A 7047-nucleotide genomic window follows, 5' to 3' on the forward strand; every position below is an offset into this window, starting at 1 on the left:
GCCCCACCACAGTTTGGGAATCCCATTGCAGCAAAGCCATCCACTATGACCTGCACGTTTCCTAGAGTCACTACCCTTGATATCACCAGGTCTTTGATTGCCCTGGCAACTTGGGTCACAGCAGCCCCCACAGTAGATTTACCCACTCCAAATTGATTCCCAACTGACCGGTAGCTGTCTGGCGTTACAAGCTTCCACAGGGCTATCGCCACTCGCTTCTCAACTGTGAGGGCTGCTTTCATCCTGGTATTCTGGTGCTTCAGGGCAGGGGAAAGCAAGTCACAAAGTTCCATGAAAGTGCCCTTACGCATGCGAAAGTTTCGCAGCCACTGGGAATCGTCCCACACCTGCAACACGATGCAGTCCCACCAGTCTGTGCTTGTTTCCCGGGCCCAGAATCGGCGTTTCACACCATGAACCTGCCCCAGTAACACCATGATTTGCACATTGCTGGGGCCCGTACTTTGTGAGAGGTCTATGTCCATGTCAATTTCCTCATCGCTCTCGTCGCCGCGCTGCAATTGCCTCCTCGGCTGGTCCTGGTTTTGCTTTGGCATGTCCTGGCTCTGCATATACTCCAGGACAATGCGCGTGGTGTTCATAGTGCTCATAATTGCCGCGGTGATCTGAGCAGGCTCCATGATCCCAGTGCTATGGCGTCTGGTCTGAAAAAAGGCGCAAAACTGACGGAGGGAGGGAGGGCCAACTGACGACATGGCGTACAGGTACAGGGAATTAAAATCAACAAAGGTGTCTGTGCATCAGGGAGACACACAAACAACTATCACACAGAATGGCTCCCCCAAAGATTGAACTCAAAACCCTGGGTTTAGCAGGCCGTTGATTTCACGGAGGGAGGGGGAAGCAAATGAATACAGAACAAATCTGGTCCATCTATTTTTTACATCTTAAGCTGGCAGCAGATGGTGCAGCATGACTGATAGCCATCGGCATCTTCTGGGTGCTTGGCAGAAAATGATGTACTACGATTGATAGCCATCATCGTCAAGAATCAGATGCCCAGAGTGGAAAGTTTGGTGCAGTATTTCTTAGAGGAATCTGCTGAAGAACTTTCCTGGGTGCCTCTGATTGAACTCACTGAGAAGTACGACGACGACGGATACCAATCGTAATACACCATCCACTGCCAAAAGGCAAGGAGCTGCTGCTGTGTAGCAATGCAGTACCACGTCTGCCGGCACCCAGATGACATATGGTGACGGTGAGCTGAGCTGAGCTGAGCGGGCTCCATGCTTGCCGTGGTATGTTGTCTGCACAGGTAACCCAGGTAAAAAGGTGCGAATCGATTGTCTGCCGTTGCTCTGACGGCGGGGGAGGGGCCTGACGACATGTACCCAGTACCCCCCGCGACACTGTTTTTGCATCATCAGGCATTGGGATCTCAACCCAGAATTCCAATGGGCGGCGGAGACTGCGGGAACTGTGGGATAGCTACCCACAGTGCAACGCTCCGGAAGTCGACGCTAGCCTCGGTACTGTGGACGCGGTCCGCCGGCTTAATGCATTTAGAGCATTTTATGTGGGGACACACACAATCGACTGTATAAAACCGATATCTATAAAACCGGCTTCTATAAATTCGACCTAATTTCGTAGTGTAGACATACCCTAAGGAAGGAGATTCCACCACTTCCCTAGGTAACCCATTCCAGTGCTTCACCACCCTCCTAGTGAAAAAGTTTTTCCTAATATCTAACCTAAACCTCTCCCACTGCAACTTGAGACCATTACTCCTAGACTGTTCTCAGTGGTACCATCTGGTACCACTGAGAACAGTCTAGATCCATCCTCTTTGGAACCCCCTTTCAGGTAGTTAAAAGCAGCTATCAAATTCCCCCTCATTCTTCTCTTCTGCAGACTAAACAATCCCAGTTCCCTCAGACTCTCCTCATAAATCATGTGTTCCAGCCCCCTAATCATTTTTGTTGCCCTCCACTGGACTCTTTCCAATTTTTCCACATCCTTCTTGTAGTATGGGGCCCAAAACTGGACAGCGTACTCCAGATGAGGCCTCACCAATGTTGAATAGAGGGGAATGATCATGTTCCTTGATCTGCTGCCAATGCCCCTACTTATACAGCCCAAAATGCTGTTCGCCTTCTTGGCAACAAGGGCACACTGTTGACTCATATCCAGCTTCTCGTCCACTGTAACCCCTAGGTCCTTTTCTGCAGAACCGCTGCCTAGCCATTCGGTCCCTAGTCTGTAGCAGTGCATGGGATTCTTCTGTCCTAAGTGCAGGACTCTGCACTTGTCCTTGTTGAACCTCATCAGGTTTCTTTTGGCCCAGTCCTCTAATTTGTCTAGGTCCCTCTGTATCCTATCCCTAACCTCCAGCGTATCTACCATTCCTCCCAGTTTAATGTCATCTGCAAACTTGCTGAGAGTGCAGTCCACACCATCCTCCAGATCATTAATGAAGATATTGAACAAAACTGGCCCCAGGACCGACCCTTGGGGCACTCCGCTTGATGCCGGCTTCCAACTAGACATGGAGCCATTGATCACTACCCGTTGAGCCCGACGATCTAGCCAGCTTTCTATTCACCTTATAGTCCATTCATCCAGCCCATACTTCTTTAACTTGCTGGCAAGAATACTGTGGGAGACCTTGCTAGCAAAAGCTTTGCTAAAGTCAAGAGCACTGAAATCCTCTATTTATGCACAGAACAGTATTCCTCTCCAATGTGTCTTTACTGTGGTTTGGAGGCATCAGGCTAAGCTATACACCAGATACTATGATTTGTAGGGCTTGAAAATAGATCAGTCTGCAGGCCCATTCAGTTTTTGGTCTTCCTGCAGAGAATATTGATAATGTGCTAATTGTAGTGCTAGTGTGACATCTGTCCTTCAGGGACTAGAGTGGGACCACTAACTCATATAAGCCAGTCAGGCCCAGATCCACAAAGGGATTTAGACATTGTTCTCAATCCCAGTTTTAGGCACCACTGTGATCCACAAAATCCCTGCTTGGCTGCCATCTAACCTTGCAGGTGCACAAACTCAGTGCCTAAATTTTTGCTGTAAAAGCTCTCTAAGCATCTACGTTTCTGCCTCTGGCCATGCACACTGCTACCTCATTCTAGGCATCCAGATACCAATCTCATGCCTAAGACCCTACATGAGTGGTGCCCAAACTTTTCCTCTCGCGCCCCACCTTACCAGTAATGGAATATGTCTGCATCCCCTGGGCGGGAAGCAGAGTTGCGGCCGGGCTGGGGGCTGTAGCCGGAGCTGGGGGCTGGAACTGAAGCCACAGCAGGGACCAGGGCCAGAGGCCGAGAATGGGGGCTGGTGGCCAAGCAGGGACTGAGGGCCAATGTCCGAACAGTGGCCTGAGGCAGGGCTGGGAATGTAGCTGGGGCCAGGACTGGGACAGAACTGGGGGCAGAGCGGGGCTGGGTGGCATTCTTCCCTCCCACCCTTAGGGGCTGGCCCAGGCCCTGCTGTGCCCCCCTTGACATTCCTGGTATGCCCCACAGTTTGGGGGCCACTGCCCTACATCATCTGCAAACCAGGAGACTACAGGCATTCCCCCATCTATCTTGCCTATATGGGGCCTGATTTGGTAGGCACCTATCAGATCAGGGCCCATTCAAAATCTGACTCATGGTGATGGTGCCACCTCCCTTATAATTTTTAACCCAGTGGTTAGAGTACTTACTCAGGATGTGGGAGATCTGGGTTCAATTCCCTCCTCTGTCTGATGGAGGAAAAAGACCCCTTTTCATATCCTGTCTCCCGCCTCTTAGGATAGTGCCTTAATCCCAGTGATGTGCTCCCTCATTTTTTCTGTTGAAGCCATTATTCAGGTGCTTAAAGTTAGGCATATGTTTAAGTAGTTTGCTGAATTAGGGTCTCAGTGGGTATAACCTCCCACTATATCCATTCTATCAAGAAAAGGGTCTTATTAGCAGCGTTAGACTCCAATTATGCTCACATAGAAGAGGAAGCTTTTTTCTAGTGGTTGGAGTACAGGACTAGAAATTAAGAGTTTTGGGTCTTATCTGTGTTACATACCAGTTCTACCGCAGACTTCCAATGAGGCAAATCACTTAGGCCTGATTTTGCAAAGCTGAAGGTGAAAATGCTCATGTGGGAGCTGCAAGGAACAAAAGCACTACCATATGATATTGCTAATCTGATCGAACTAAACACCATAATTCAAATAATAAATGTAAAGTATTCAGTGCTCTAGGAAGATGCTTTGCAACCAATCCTTTTGTTGTACTAAAAAAAAAAAAAATTCTGAATGATTTCCAATAATGAGTAAACAGGAGAAAATCTCAATCTTTTTTGAATATTCTGTGATTAGAAAACAAATTTGAGTTAGTTGGATAAATTATTAATTACAAATCATTCACCCAGGTCCAGTAAAAATGCCTTTCCATTTCATTCAGGTTCTTTACTTTTTGTTTCCTAGGTCATTTCTCACATCTTACAAATAAAAGCTGCTTCCTACATGAATTGCTTCAGGAAGAGAGATACAATTTGTACGTTTTCTAGGGAGAGACAATTTTATGCATTCACCCATAACCAATTATGGCTATGGCCCCAATCCAGTAATTGAACCCACACAAGCAGGTCTTAGTACCACACAGAGCACCAGTGAAGTCAAAGGTAATTGGATCCAGCTTCAGAATTGAGGCCCATAATATCGAAATAATTTAAAATGGGTGACTCTCTGTAGGTTCTTTTGGCTGTCTCATGCTGTAGCATTTAATCAGTCTAATGGTTTCCATTTAGTTTTTTCTTTACTTTAATTTCTGGAACAAAGTACAGTGGCTTGATCAGATTTTAGCAGAATGAATCATAGGAACTGGTTCTTGGACCTTTACCATCTTAAATGTGTTAACCAGCTAGGCAGGTCACTATTACAACACAAACCCTCTAGCGGGTCAATAACATAGGGAGCTAGTATTTGCCCTTAAACTCCCTTCCAGTACAGATTCCCCATCTCCCCCCCATCCCCCCGTATCTATCACCAAAAGTAATAATGACAAAGTACTAGGAGGCAAATATAAAGGTACAAACAGAACAAGGTTTATTAAACAAAGGACCCCACAACCAATAACAGTGAACAAGCAATAAAGCACTCAGATGTTAACAGACAAATAGATTGAAGCCAAGGACTCCAAACAATACAGGTGGTTGGTAGGTATACAATAAATCAAGAAAATTAATACATCACCGTGTCATTGACGAACAAGGAATGAGACAGTATCACGCAAGGACTCAGGAACACAACACAGGAGACAGGAACTCGGGAATGCACAGGAACAGCGCAGGAAATCGGGAGCGATCAGGAACAACAGGTAAGTAGGTTTTCTGGTCTTCTCTTCTGGTCAATGTTTCCTCTAATTTTTTCCATCTATGTGCAGAATGAATTTTGTTATGTGCACCAAAATGGAGGTAATGTGCGGATGTGCACCACCAGTAGAAACAAAAAACCTAGATATAACATATATTTTTAAAAAGTTACCATAGGTATGGAGGAAGAAGAGAGAATATTAAAACAAAGGATAATTAACAAGGTGCACTGCTTAAGATGTTTATTTAATATGAAATCAAATAAAAATAAAATTAACATTGCAAAAATTTCAGTTGCCTTTTAGAATCTTACATGTATCTATTCCTTTTGAGGCATAAAACAAAATTATCCATTTTCTTGATATAGGAAACAAATATTTTATCATTAGTATTGATGCATGAAATAAAATAAAGTTTACACTTTATGCTTGAAATTAAAGATATCTCTTGGCTTGACATGAAAACAGTTTTTTATCTTTGTGTGTGTGTGTGTGTGTGTGTTCCTTTTTTTTTTTTTTTTTTTTTTTTTTTTTTTTTTTTTTTTTTTTTTTTGGTGACACCTGAACGAAATTATTTTATTTTCTTGATTTAGGAGACCACTTGTCACTGGAATGAGACCCCAGACCAATAGTTATCAAATTAGATGATGGGGCAGACACTTGCTGCTGGCTATGAACATTTTCTCTTCCAGTGTTTATATACAGTGTCAAGGTTTACTTCTTCACCACTTGAAGTATGAAATTTGATCCTCATCGGCATATCCAGGTGATTTTATTTCAAGCTGTTTCATGATTTAGTTCTGATATTATTCATATGGCTAAAGCCACGCTCATGGTCAGCACTGGAAACTTGAAAGGTTGCACATATATCCACCAGTTGTGAAACTACACTGTATTATTCTGCATTTTGTAGACTGAAAGTCACCATTTTCTGGAAATTTATCATCAGCTTTGCTTCATGTTTCTCTGCAATTATGTATTTGTAAACATTGTACTCATTCACAATGGACTCCTTTTTTTCCATGGTGTTTTGGGCAGATGACTTCACTTGACTAAGGTCCAAAATTTTTCTGTATTGGTCAACTAGCTTGCTAATGTTTTCAATGCCAAATTCATAACTGATTTGCTGTGATGAAAGTGAGGCAAAATCAAAAGCTGACTATTCATTTAGTTCCTTTTCTAGAAACCTTTTATTCAGATGATCACACAGTAGAGAGATGAAACTTAGAATAGATTAACTGCTGAATTGTTCATCGCTTGTGCTTGATGCAATTAGATTTTTCACACTGTTGCTCCAAGAGACTGTTTGTTTCTCCTAGATAGCATCCTCTCATCTTGTGGATCTGGGCCCTTGCTAACTGTACAGCTTCAACTGTTAAAGAGCTGTTCTGAAAGCATTTGGTCAGTTCTGCTAATTCATATAACACATCATTTAATGCAGGTAGAGTGATACGGTAATTAATGTCAAAAAGCTTCTTTAGGCAGTACTTTGCTATCAGGTCATTATATGAGATTTCACGTTCAAAGTATCTAAGAAGGGTCTCTTAATTGTGCATCAAAGCACTTTCCGCGAAATGTCTAGATAGCCACCTCACTTCATTTAGAGGTTTAAATGATAGTCTCATTTTCTGTGACATTTGCCGTTTCCTCAAATTGTCCTCTTTGGACTGAGGATCTGCAAAAGACTGTATAGATGGTATTCAAAAGTGTCTCGGTT

Source organism: Terrapene carolina, unplaced genomic scaffold (genome assembly GCF_002925995.2).
Source record: "Terrapene carolina triunguis isolate 2854851 unplaced genomic scaffold, T_m_triunguis-2.0 Scaffold66, whole genome shotgun sequence".
Taxonomy (NCBI): domain Eukaryota; kingdom Metazoa; phylum Chordata; order Testudines; family Emydidae; genus Terrapene; species Terrapene triunguis.